Source organism: Nilaparvata lugens, chromosome 6, assembly GCF_014356525.2.
Source record: "Nilaparvata lugens isolate BPH chromosome 6, ASM1435652v1, whole genome shotgun sequence".
Lineage (NCBI taxonomy): Eukaryota > Metazoa > Arthropoda > Insecta > Hemiptera > Delphacidae > Nilaparvata > Nilaparvata lugens.
In genome coordinates this window covers 37,737,108-37,749,310 of record NC_052509.1, presented here as the reverse complement: position 1 = coordinate 37,749,310, position 12,203 = coordinate 37,737,108, and the positions used below count along the sequence as shown (strand labels likewise).

Sequence of the window (12,203 nt, the reverse complement as noted above, 5' to 3'; positions counted from 1 at the left end):
TAATTTGATTCCTTAGACATGTCTGAGCCGAGCGGAGCGGTGGTTTCATCAGTTTCAGTTTCATTCCAGTTTTATTATCTATATTTATATAAAATCGAAATGGCACTCACTCACTGACTGACTGACTCACTCACTCACTCGCAGAACTAAAAATCTACCGGACCAAAAACGTTCAAATTTGGTAGGTATGTTCAGTTGGCCCTTTAGAGGCGCACTAAGAAATCTTTTGGCGATATTTTAACTCTAAGGGTGGTTTTTAAGGATTTAAAGTTCTTTTAGCATGTATATTCTTCTTATTCCAATATCTTAAAATTATAATTGAAATGTCCATACCATATGTTAATATAGAACTATAATCTAGAGAGAGTACCTTTCGAAACAGTTGTTCTGGTAACTAAATTAAAAATTTTGTCAGGTTGGCATTAAGTTGAGTTGACTTTGTTAGGTTGGCACCAAGTTGAAGATTGAAATGCATTTATCCAGGACCTCCTAAATACCAATTTATCCAGTTAGCCAAAATTAGCGTTTTCTCAGCTTTTCTGCGTTTCCTCACCTTTTTCAATAATTGATGGAACGGCAAGCGAAGCGAGCCTGACGGCTAGTTTACTGTATTTGGTGTATGTTTCATTTAGTCGTGTATCAATGTAATATTATGTATTTCAATTGTTATAATTAGTACCTTTTCAATTGGCACCTTTTTTCCAATATATATTCCTTTATATTGGAACAGCATAAAGTTTCAGAGTTTTCAATACAAAAGTTAGATTATTATCTGCTTGTCTCACGCATACTTCTAGTTAATATTAGGGAGATGAACTCTAACTAGAAAACAAGAATGGGTGGACAATCAATCAAACTTTAATTTATCAATATAAAATTATTACAATGATCTATAATAATAGATTATATCATCATCCGGGAAGAGAAAAAACTAAGCTTAGTCTCCACTATTCCTTCGTCAAAATTTCAATGTTAATGGAACTGTTCTATTTCATTGAAGTTGTAAAGCTGGAAATAAATTGGAATTTAAAGTATTATTATATTAATAATTACCGTAGGCTATATTATCGGCTTTTGTCGGCCTGCATGGTTCTATAAACTCAGTTTCCCAAGAACAAGTATGATGAACCCATTGTTCCTGCATTTTCAGTTGTAAACAAATATAACAATTATTTTCAATGGAAAAAATTAGCAATTCATGTTGTTCGAAGTTGATTATTTTACACTGATGAGACACAATATCTTGTTTTGTTCTAGTAAGGTAGTTCGATTCACAGACGATACAAAGAAGAATCTAGTCTCAAATATCACCAATAATTGAAAAAAAACTTATATATTATAATCACATTATAGTTAAAGTGAGTATATTTCTCGGCAGAGATAACTTCCCTGAAGTTAGTTGAGGTTCTTTCCAGTACAGGTTCGATTTTTTTAAGTAAAATATCAAATGCTTATCCTTGCATAATTTAAAGATTGATCAGGATAACTCCTTATTTTTTACAGTCAGTAAAGTATTCACCATCATACTCTCTAATTCTGTAATACTCATGTACCCACATATAGACCTAGCATTAGACATGAATTCATTCCGTACATATGGACTGCACTCACTCAACAGTATTTTTTTGGAGAGCTAAATGTTTTACCTTTGAAATCAAACAAAAATAAAACCTCTGTTATATTCGAGGAGAGTGGGGAATGGATCTTAAGTATCCCCTCCTTTATATAAGAGATCAAATTCAATAAGCTACAAATCCAATTTAATTTTATGTTAATCATCCAAAAAGGTGAGTGTAATATGGAGTCATGCTTGATGTGCAAGCATTTTTCATTTTAATACTTGCCGCCTTCAGTCTTTAAATAGTATTCTGGTATTGAATTATTACTTTTTCAAGTTTGCTAAGTCAAAGTATTAGTCTTTGCTAATACTTGATTCAATACCCGAAATCAAAAAAAATTGTCTGATGTAAGCTATTCACTGATAAAATATACCTGATTTTGAACCAATAACCTGATTAAAGTTTCTATTTAAACTAGAATAATATTTTCTGAAATTGATCATTGAAAAATCGAATTTGTGAAAATGTATCCTCAAAATTTCATCAATTTATCTGCCACCACTTCTGAATATATCAACAGTATCCAAATCTATAAACTTTCAAGTACGTCACCAGTAGCCTAGAACGTTTCCAAAAACACATCTGCAATACCTAAATTGACTTTTTTCAAGATGATTTTTAAAATTGATTTTTTCAATTGTTTTTTGTCATTTTGAACCTTATGGCTAAACATGGTGTCGCTGAGAATGAATCTGCAATCAGAATTTCTCCATCTTCAAAAATAACGAAAAACCCCAGCTGCTGATCATCCGGCAACCCTTAACAGTCATCCTGCAATGCGGCCGAAACACTACCCGTTCAGACAGGCATCTCAAATGACAACTCAGCCAAGCTGTGCGAAACCAGCTTGCCCTGCGGCGCTAGGTTTAAAAGATCGAGATGCGCGTGGCCAGTACCTTGTATTCTATAGTCTGATTAATCCTATCTTCTGAGTATTTAGACTCATTCAATGCTTATTTTTCCAACATTTGTGAAACCTTAAATTTGAATATAAATGTACAAACTGCTCTTGATTATTGCAATAGACAGATAAAATCCAATAATATATTAATTTCATTTACTCCAGTATCAGACTAAGAGATAATTACGTTTATAAATAAAATGAGTAAGTCAAGAGCCCCTGGGTGGGATGAATTTCCTCCTTTCCTCTTCAAAAGATGTTTCATGAATTTGGTTGAACCTTTGACTTTCCCAATCAATCAATCGTTTAGACATGGAGCGGGTACTGCTATTAAATGGATTGCATCTTTTAGACATGGAGCGGGTACTGCTATTAAATGGATTGCATCTTATCTTCAAAATAGACAACAATGTGTAAGAGATAAATTATCTAAAAGAACATCTATATCTAGTAAAGTCCCAAATGGAGTACCTCAAGGTTCTGTACTGGGACCCTTGCTTTTTTAGTGTATATTAATGATCTATCTAAGGCATCACCTGACTCAAACTTAATTATATATGCTGATGATACAACTGCCTTAGAATCAGGCTATAATGAGGTAACATTATCAAATAAATTAAAGAGTGCTCTTGAAGTCATGGCAGAATGGTTTGAAGCAAATGGCCTCACTTTGAACTATAATAAAACACATTTGATCCAATTCACAGCAACCCGTAGTTCAGCAGCTGTAAATAGAACTCAACTTCCAACAATAGAAGACCGGTTAACATCATCCTCATCAATTAATTTCTTAGGTCTAATTATAGGTCAGAGTTTTTCTTGGAAAGAACATATTCAATACTTCACAAAAAAATTGAACCGTTCCTATTTTGTTATACTAACACTATCTCACTCTCTTGACAGAAACACCCTTTTGGCAGTTTATTATGCTTATGCTTATTCCCACTTGAGCTATGGGACAATTTTTTGGGGGAATTCAGTAGATAACCACAAAATCTTTATTATCCAGAAGAAGATATTAAGAGTGATTTGTGGATTACGAGCAAGAGACTCTTGTAAAACATATTTTAAAGACCTGGACATACTCACACTGCTTTCTATCTACATATATCAATTGCTAGTTTTTGTTAAACTAAATATTTACCGATTTCACTTGTGCACAAATAACCATGAGTACAGTACGTCATAGAAACCTGATTCCTTTCCCAATTCATAGACGTACATTCATGGAAAAAACTCCCTTTTATGCCGGAATGAGATATTATAATAAACTATCAGCAGCCATTAGAGATATAAATTCGGTAATTATTTTTAAAAAAGCAGTCAGAAAATTTCTAATTTAAGAAACCTTATACTCCATTTCACAATTTTAATTAAGTAGAATAGATATAAACATTATAAACAATATTATTCTGTATATATTAAGGCATTCTATGTATAATCATGCATTTTTTATTATTTTCACTTGACAATATACTGTATAGTAATTATATAATAATTTAGATTCAGTAATACTGACATGTCATTAGTCATATGAGTGAAACTAATACTACTCGGTAGAAGAGTATCTACAGAGTGACGACCACGACTCATCAGGTTTCCAGTGGGATAACTACAAGTATCATGTCTTAGCTCTATTAGCCAGTTCTAGTGCCATATAATGTGTGGAGATTATAATATACCTAGAAGAATATATAGTGCCACTGAAAATCGTTTCAGCATTTTATTGAAATCCTTTGGCATGTTTATTGGCAGTCGAGCTCCAACACGAAGAGATGCATGTCTTGATACAATTGCTACTACCTTGGACTCATGGGACTAAAGCATAGCTGTGGAGGATCCTGTTGTAGCCGACCATTATGCTCTTGTCATGGAAGTCTCCAGCCTGTGTGAAGCAGTAAAGGATATCCCAGATTAATAGGGCTAGGATAGGAAAATAGGGCTGGTGACTCCAGCTTGTTTGAGACTTTTTTCAACTATTTTCAGGAGAGATTTAACTTCTTTTTCCCTGAAAAACTCAAAACTTATTGCTCTCAGTAACCACAGAAGAGACAGAGCTGTATGAGAAGTCATCAAGAGTGGTATAGTGATGATCTTGTCACAAAGTGTTTTTTGACGAAGGAGAGAGAGAGTCAAAACGCATGGCAATCTCGGAGTTTGATCTAAAACAAAGGAGTGTTTATGATAAGCATCCCCACTCTTTCTTCATTTCTTGAGATATCAGCTGATGAAAAGAACCTTAGGAATTATTGAATAAGGAGTATTATAGTGAGATTTGAGCTCCTCTCGTGATAGGAGACTCTGTTGAAACTCTCTTTTAAACTGGTGATCGGGTTGTGGCTGATATCCAATCCTGGAAATCAGTCGGCTTAATTGCTTGTGGAATTTTGAGTAGTGCTGATCCGTCTCTTCGAAGAGGAAAGCGGAAGCGGACTTTGAGTCGCGACACTCGTGACGGACGCGGCGGTACAGCAGACGGCCGACCCTAGTGCGAGAAGGGTGGTCATAGCACCCAGTCACTGCCAAGTGGTACTTTTCGGGACCTTGAGTACTTTAGGGTGAGCATACGTCTATTCCTTGATTCCACCATTTTTTATAACAATTTACTTTCCCCTAAACCCTTACCCTCATACCCTTAACCCTATACCTTTACCCCTATACCCTATACCCCTAGGCAGGGGAACGACCTCGGCTGTAAAGCAGTGGAGTTTTTTGGCCTTTTTCCCATCTATAAAAGAAATACCCCTATACCCCATACCCCTAGGCAGGGGAACGACCTCGGCTGTAAAGCAGTGGAGTTTTTCGGCCTTTCCCTTCCCATAAAAGAAAATACCACAAACCCTTAAGATGTCTTCTCAGGGGAGAAATAAGGGCACCCGTCCGCGTATTTTTCAACCGGGTAATGAGAGTCGTTTGTGGTGGAGAGAACCCCAAGCTGTACAACCCTCACCTCCCGGCCTCGACCACACGCCTTCTGAAGCTAGCCGGCTGGAAGGAACATCCATAAAATCCTTATCAAGGTTAGTGAAACCTAGACACGTGATAATCTTTCCAGGCTGAAGGGACTTATGTTTGTTTTTAAGGATAGGTGTGCTGGTGGCAGTGCTGGTGACATGGAGAGATACCGACGTGTTAAGTCCATCTATAAGAAGCATATTATTGAGCAGGCTGGAAAGCTGGCAACGGCTGCAAGGATTGACAATGCACCAAATCGCTGTAAGGCGGCATGGGATGTCATAGACTCACATCAGTCCTTGCCAAGGAGACAGCTTGATTTTGCAAGTCCTGGTGAATTAAAATTTTTTTCATCGAGTCAGTAAATAGCATTGTGCGAGATCTGCCTACAGTTGATCAAGGTCTATAAATACAGGTCATGACACGATCCCGTGATGCATCGCATCACCATTTTATGGGGTTCTAGTTCACCAATTTTCAAATTTATTAGCTGTTATCATTATAGATTGAACAACATGATGTGTTATTGTGTTATATTGTTCAAGGAATATTGCTTGGCTTCGAATTGTAAAATAAATTCTTCCCACATGATAATCTAATATTTAGATTCCAACTAGGAACTGAATATTGTTTTTAAAAAGCATAATGCATGACTTTGTTATGAGAAAATTGGAATATTTCAAATGTATCGCCATAAAGACCCCACATAATGGCCGCTCCATAAGGAACACGAGTGTCATGACCTGTATTTATAGACCTTGCAATTGATAGTGATCCAGTTGCGCTGCTGGCTGCATGAGTTCCACCAGTGCTGCTCGTCTGTATTTCTTCCGCCCCATCACTCCGCCTGCCCTGATTAAGATTGTCCGCTCTTTCAAGCCATCCCGGAGCCCTGACATGTATGAAATGTTCATTTTCATGCTACGTGAGGTTGTGGATGCTATTGCAGAACCTCTTACTGCAGCAGTTGATAACTGCCTGAGATCTGCCATCTTTCCTGACTTTCTGAAGACATCAAGAACCGTTCCTGTGTACAAGAATGGTGATCACCGGAGCTTGAACAGCTTCAGGCCAATAACCATAACTCCAATCTTTGGAAAGGTGGCTGAAGCAGTCATCAAGCCTCAACTTGAGAAGTTCTTTGAGATAAATAACCTTTTCTCAAGTATGCAGTTCGGTTTTCGCAGAGGGAGGTCAACTGTTGATGCAGTAAATCGAGTGGCTGAGCGAATTGGTTCAGTGTTCGAGGATGGTGAGTCCCTTGCACTGACCTTGTGTGACTTGAGCAGAGATTTTGACTGTGTTGACTTATCAAAAAGTTTCGTTATTATGGTGTTGTGGATTCTGCTCTAAACATCTTGGAGTCATATCAGACTGGGAGAACACAGGTGGTGTCATTGGTAGGAGCTGCTTCCTGTCCACTCCCTGTGAATTTTTGGGTACCTCAGGGTTCAATCCTGATTGGGGTCAATCCTGTTTATCATAATGATAAATGACCTGGACAATAATGGCTCAACTCTTCTCTTCGCTGATGATACATCATTGCTGTCATCTGGCATTGACCTTCAGCGGTTGTTGGAGATGTCAGCAGAGCATCTGCGGTCTTCAAATTCATGGTTCCAGGTCAATCGCTTCCAACTGAACGAGAGCAAGATGCAAAACATCATATGCAGCTTGTCAGGAAGTCTGCCTCAAGATCAGGAGCCTGTGAAGCTGTTGGGCTTTGTATTGGATTCGAAACTCAGCTGGGTAAGCCACATCCAACAGGTGACTAGAAGACTGTCCCGAATCAGTTTTCTGTTGCTCAAGCTGAGGGGACAGGTGACAGAGGCATATCTGGTCATGGTGTATCATGCACTTTTCCACTGCCATATCTCGTATGGTCTACTCATTTGGGGTCATTCAGAAAAGGTTGTAGACATACTTAAGCTGCAAAACCGGGCTGCTAGGATTATAACTGCAAGCGAACATCATGCACATTGCAAGCCCATTTTTGTTAGGCTATCCTAAGAGTAGTCACTAACTTCTTCTCTGCCTCATGTATATCGAGAAGAATCAACAAAATCTGTTGACTCGGACTGATGTACATCACCATAACACCAGACATCGAGTGCTGTTTGACATACCCAGGGTGCGCCTCCAGAGATCGCGGGTATGCTACAGGAGTGCAGCTCTCCGCTACTTCAACAGGCTACCTGCAGGAGTGAAGCAGTTGGATACCAGCAAGTTCGAGAGGGTTGTGACTGGTTTTTCAAGAGCCAGGGCTTATTATGATGTACAGGAATTTTTAAACGATTAACTGTTTCAAATACTAACTTGCCAGTAAGTCAAAGAGCAAGGCCTTAGATGTTAACTAAGTGTGCTTCATCTTGATCGCTGCCATCTTGATAAATGAGTGTTTTTGACTTATATTGTGAAAGGACGCCATCGATCCCACAAGTGTGAGTAATGGATGAAGAAGAAGTTATAAGGTATAAAATTGATGAGTCCAACCTTCCAATTTTCGCTGGAGCATTGGAAAGAGTTAATTGGAGTTATCCTGGCAGCAATGAACCTGAGGTGGTGGCATTTGGTCAGTTTTTCAACAAATTTATCAGTGTTTTTGATGATTTCTTCCAATCAAGATCAAAAAAACCTCCATGCATGGAGAAAAATTATTCAAAGAATAAGGTCAGTGATTCATGGTATACAGCTGAGTTTACCCAAAATTAAAACTCTTGTCATTATTGCTAACAACTTATACAGATCTGCTACAACCGAGGAACTGAAGAGAAGTCACTACAGAATCTATCCCAGACTGATAAATATCTACCATAAGAAAGTATCTGATACCAAGAAATCAAATATTGAAAGGACTGAAAGCCAAGCATCAAACCCTTGCAAAGCAGCATGGTTTGTTATCAACAAATACAAAAATAAACGACATCTGCTAACAAAGAATACAGGTCGAGACAAGTTCAACGAATCTTTTGTCCAGTCTGTCAATAGTAAAAGCAATCCCAGCAGTTGAAGTAGTCCCTTTTTACAACCGTAAGCTTATCAAGTGGAAGAGAAGAACCCGAATGAATTTGGTCAAGATTGTGAAAGGTTTCAAGAACTAAACTATAGTCTGTGTAAAATAAGTTGATTCTTGGGCTGCACATTAGTATATGGGCCGCGGAATCTAGCATTGGGACCTACATAGATCGATAGAGGAGGTCAAGACGAGATCAACCATGTATAACATTGTTGTCGATTTCCAAGGATTGGGTCAAAAAACATGGCGGAAAGTTCAAAATGTTTATATCAATTTTTATTTGTTATTATTTTTTTATGGCTACAATAGGTTTCAAACTAGTGCAATCTTATGTAAAATTTGATGAGAAATCCACTGAAACCGTTTTTAGGTTCATAACTTCCGTAGTTTTTGAGATATTGCAGAAAAAAGAGCAAAAAAGTACAAATTTTGGCTTCAAAAGATGTTAACCTGTTTTCATGGTGATTGATAGGTATTTAAAACAATTGGATTTAGTAGAATAATACATTCTAAAGAAAAAAATTCAGTCACTTGATAGCCTAAACTCAAAATTGATCAAGATATTTGGGCAAATAAAAATATTACAACTCCATTATTTGCTACCTAAGAAAATCTTAGGTTAGGAAAAGCTTAGATTAGGGAAAGCTTAGGTTAAGAGAAGCTTTGATCAGGAAAAGCATAGGTTAGCAAAGTCATTTGTCATAGGAAAGTCATCTGTCATATGGCATAGTGGTTTGGGGGCACTCGTCTGAAATGAAAAAGCTCATGATTTTACAAAAAAGAGCTGTGAGAGCTACTGTAGAATTCATTGTAAACCTTTGATCAGAGAGCTAAAAATACTGACGGTTCCATCTCTTTTTATTCTTGAGTGTCTGTTGTATGTAAAAAGTTACATGCATGAAATGCAGACAAATAATTACATTCACAATTATGGGACACGCCAGAAGACATTGTTGCATAGAAGTCAATGTAACTTACAACTAACTCTGCATGAACAGTTTTCTTGAATTTGGTAAGAAAATTTATAACTTGTTGCCAACGGAAGTCAGAGCATTAAATATGAGCAGTTTTAAAAAATGCATGAAAGATATGTTGTGTGAGCTTTGTGTCTATAGTGTTAATGAGTTTGTAGAATGTTTGACACTTGATAACGCATCTATAGACATAAAGAATATTATTGTTGTTGTCCTGTTTTTATTACTGTTGATTTATTAATATTATTATTGTTAGTGTGTTAAAAAACGTTACCATACTAGTTAGGGTCTGGGAAAGCTTGGGTTAGGAAAAGCTTAGGTTGGGAAAAGATTAGGTTGGGGAAAGCTTAGACTAGGTGAAGCTATGGTCAGGAAAAGCCTAGGTTAGGGAAAGCTTAGGTTAGGAAAAAACTTGGATTAGGAAAAAACTTTGGTTAGGAAAACCTCAGGTTAAGAAAAGCTTAGATTAGAGAAAAGCTTATATTAGGAAAAACCTTAGGTTAGGAGAAGCTTGAATCAGGACAAGCTTAGGTTGGGAAAAACTTAGGTTGGGAAAAGATTAGGTTGGGGAAAGCTTAGACTAGGTGAAGCTTGGATCAGGAAAAGCCTAGGTTAGGAAAAGCTTAGATGGGGGTAAGCTTGGGATTGGAGAAGCTAGGGTCGGGAAAAGCTTAGGTTAAGAAAAGCTTAGATTAGGAAAAGCTTAGGTTACGAAAAGCTTTGTTTGATTTAATTATTTTTACAATCTTTTAAAGCTTCTGATTTGCATTGAAGCTGAATAGAATGTGATCTTTGATATCGGTCTGCACTATGCCTATGCAAGCATATTGAACTCTTCTAAAGCTAAAATACTACATTTTCTTGCATTTTTTCCAAATATCTTGATAATTTATAAAAGTTTCTAACCTCAAATCTATTTCAATAGATTCCCTCCAAAAATCCAAATGAGATTTAGCCAATTCGATAGTCACTAAAATTAGTAGAAAAATGGTTAAGTATGAAAATTGAAAAGTATTGAGTGTGCAATTTTTTTTTATTTTCCCAAATATCTCGAACAATTTTGACTTTAGGCTATCAAGTGACTGAACATTTTTTCTTTAGAATTCATGATTTTACTAAATCCAATAGTTTAAAATACCAATTAATCACCATGAAAACAGGTTTACCTCTTTTAAAGCATAATATATTTCGCACCTAGAGCAGAAAATGAGATTTTTCCGGCTTGAAATCGGTTTTCAAGTCCGAGGCCGTAGGCCGAGGACTAGAAAAGATTGAGAGCCGGAAAAACATTTTTGCCCGTGGTGCAAACGATATTTTTCGCCACACTACAGGTATTGCTGACAAAATAAATAAAGAATACTCTAAAGTTATCGTACCTATCTCTTGATTTTAGTGGTAGAAGATTTGCAGTCAGGATTTCAGATTCTTTTAAAATTTTACTTGGAATATCACGGGCGTCGTCATCTTCAAAATTCTTTTTGAAAATTCGGAATGCGCTAATCTACAATAAATAATTGAATAAAAATGGTTACGAAGCGAATGCTGAATTAGTTTAATTCGAAACTCGAACTGAAATAATTGCAACTTCAGATCAAGAATGTTGACACTCGCCCGATCTAGCAGATGGCTTATTAACTACAGACTTCCATGTTAGCGGCTAGAAAGAGTACGTTTTCCGGTCTAGGCCGGAAAGAAACCATTTTCTAGCGTCAGACGAGAGTCGTCTGCAAACAAGGTCTTTCAGATCTACGTAGGGGCTGGAAAACAGCTGCTTTCTGTGCAGTGTGGCGAAAAAAATTTGCACTTTTCTGCACATTTTTTGCAATATCACAAAAACTACAGGAGTTAAAAACCTGAAACCGGTTTCATTGGATTCCTCGTCAAATTATACCGGTACATAAGATTGCACCATTTTAAAACCTAGCCATAAGAAAATTATAAAAAATAAATATTGATATAAAAATTTTGAACTTTCCGCAATGTTTTCACCCAATCCTTGGAAATCGACAACAAATAGTTGATCTCGTCTTGACCTCCTCTATCGATCTATGTAGGTCCCAATGCTAGATTCCGCGAGAACAATTTTTCGCGAGAATTGAAAAATTACAGAAAACCTAGCCCAAAGCCAAATCACATTGAATAAAATAACGAATGATGAGATAACCTAAAAATGGATAAGGAGCCAATGAATAAAATTATTATAGTTTGTAATTTAATAAGATATTGACCGCAGATGCAGAGTTGTGATAGATTATCATACAATTATAAAAGAAGCTTAATATTAATATTTTAAAAACAACATAGGCTTACCTATAGTCATTTAAAGGAACATTAAATTACTACAATGATCTTACCTTGTAGATTAAATAAACCTTTTAGTTGGAAGTGAATAATGAGTAGCCTAATAGATAATTAGAATGAAGATTTTGTTTGGTTCTATATTGAACTTTTGTATTTTGTAGTAATCCAATCCAACTATCCAATATCCAAGTGCAAGATTTGAAATTTTGTATAATTGACGAGTTCACGACTGGCCGATTGGGCAGTGGGCATTCTGGGCAATGAATATTGGGCAATAATGGAATATCGATATTTCACATCAATTCAAATCTATCGATACTCTTCAACTATCATAGTCGATTTACCTACGGAAGTTTTCCAGTATAATATTATTGTGATAATTGCAGTATTTTCGCTAATTATTTTCTGGTCAAATTATTTTGGCTAAAGCTTTTTGT

At 36.6% G+C, this 12,203-nt stretch overlaps 1 protein-coding gene across 5 annotated transcripts in view; it reads right to left on the bottom strand.

Moving 5' to 3' along the window:
* Positions 1-12,033, bottom strand: part of LOC111053509 (E3 ubiquitin-protein ligase RFWD3-like) — a 136,662-nt gene extending 124,629 nt beyond the window's left edge. For 3 of the 5 annotated variants that reach the window (XM_039430742.1, XM_039430741.1, XM_039430743.1), the window contains exon 1: positions 11,820-12,019. The gene's annotated coding sequence lies outside the window, so the exon portion shown is untranslated. Of the gene's footprint in view, positions 1-11,819 lie in introns of all 5 variants that reach the window. The other 2 variants (XM_039430739.1, XM_039430738.1) reach the window with 1 other exon arrangement.
* Between the last annotated feature and the right edge of the window lie 170 nt (positions 12,034-12,203).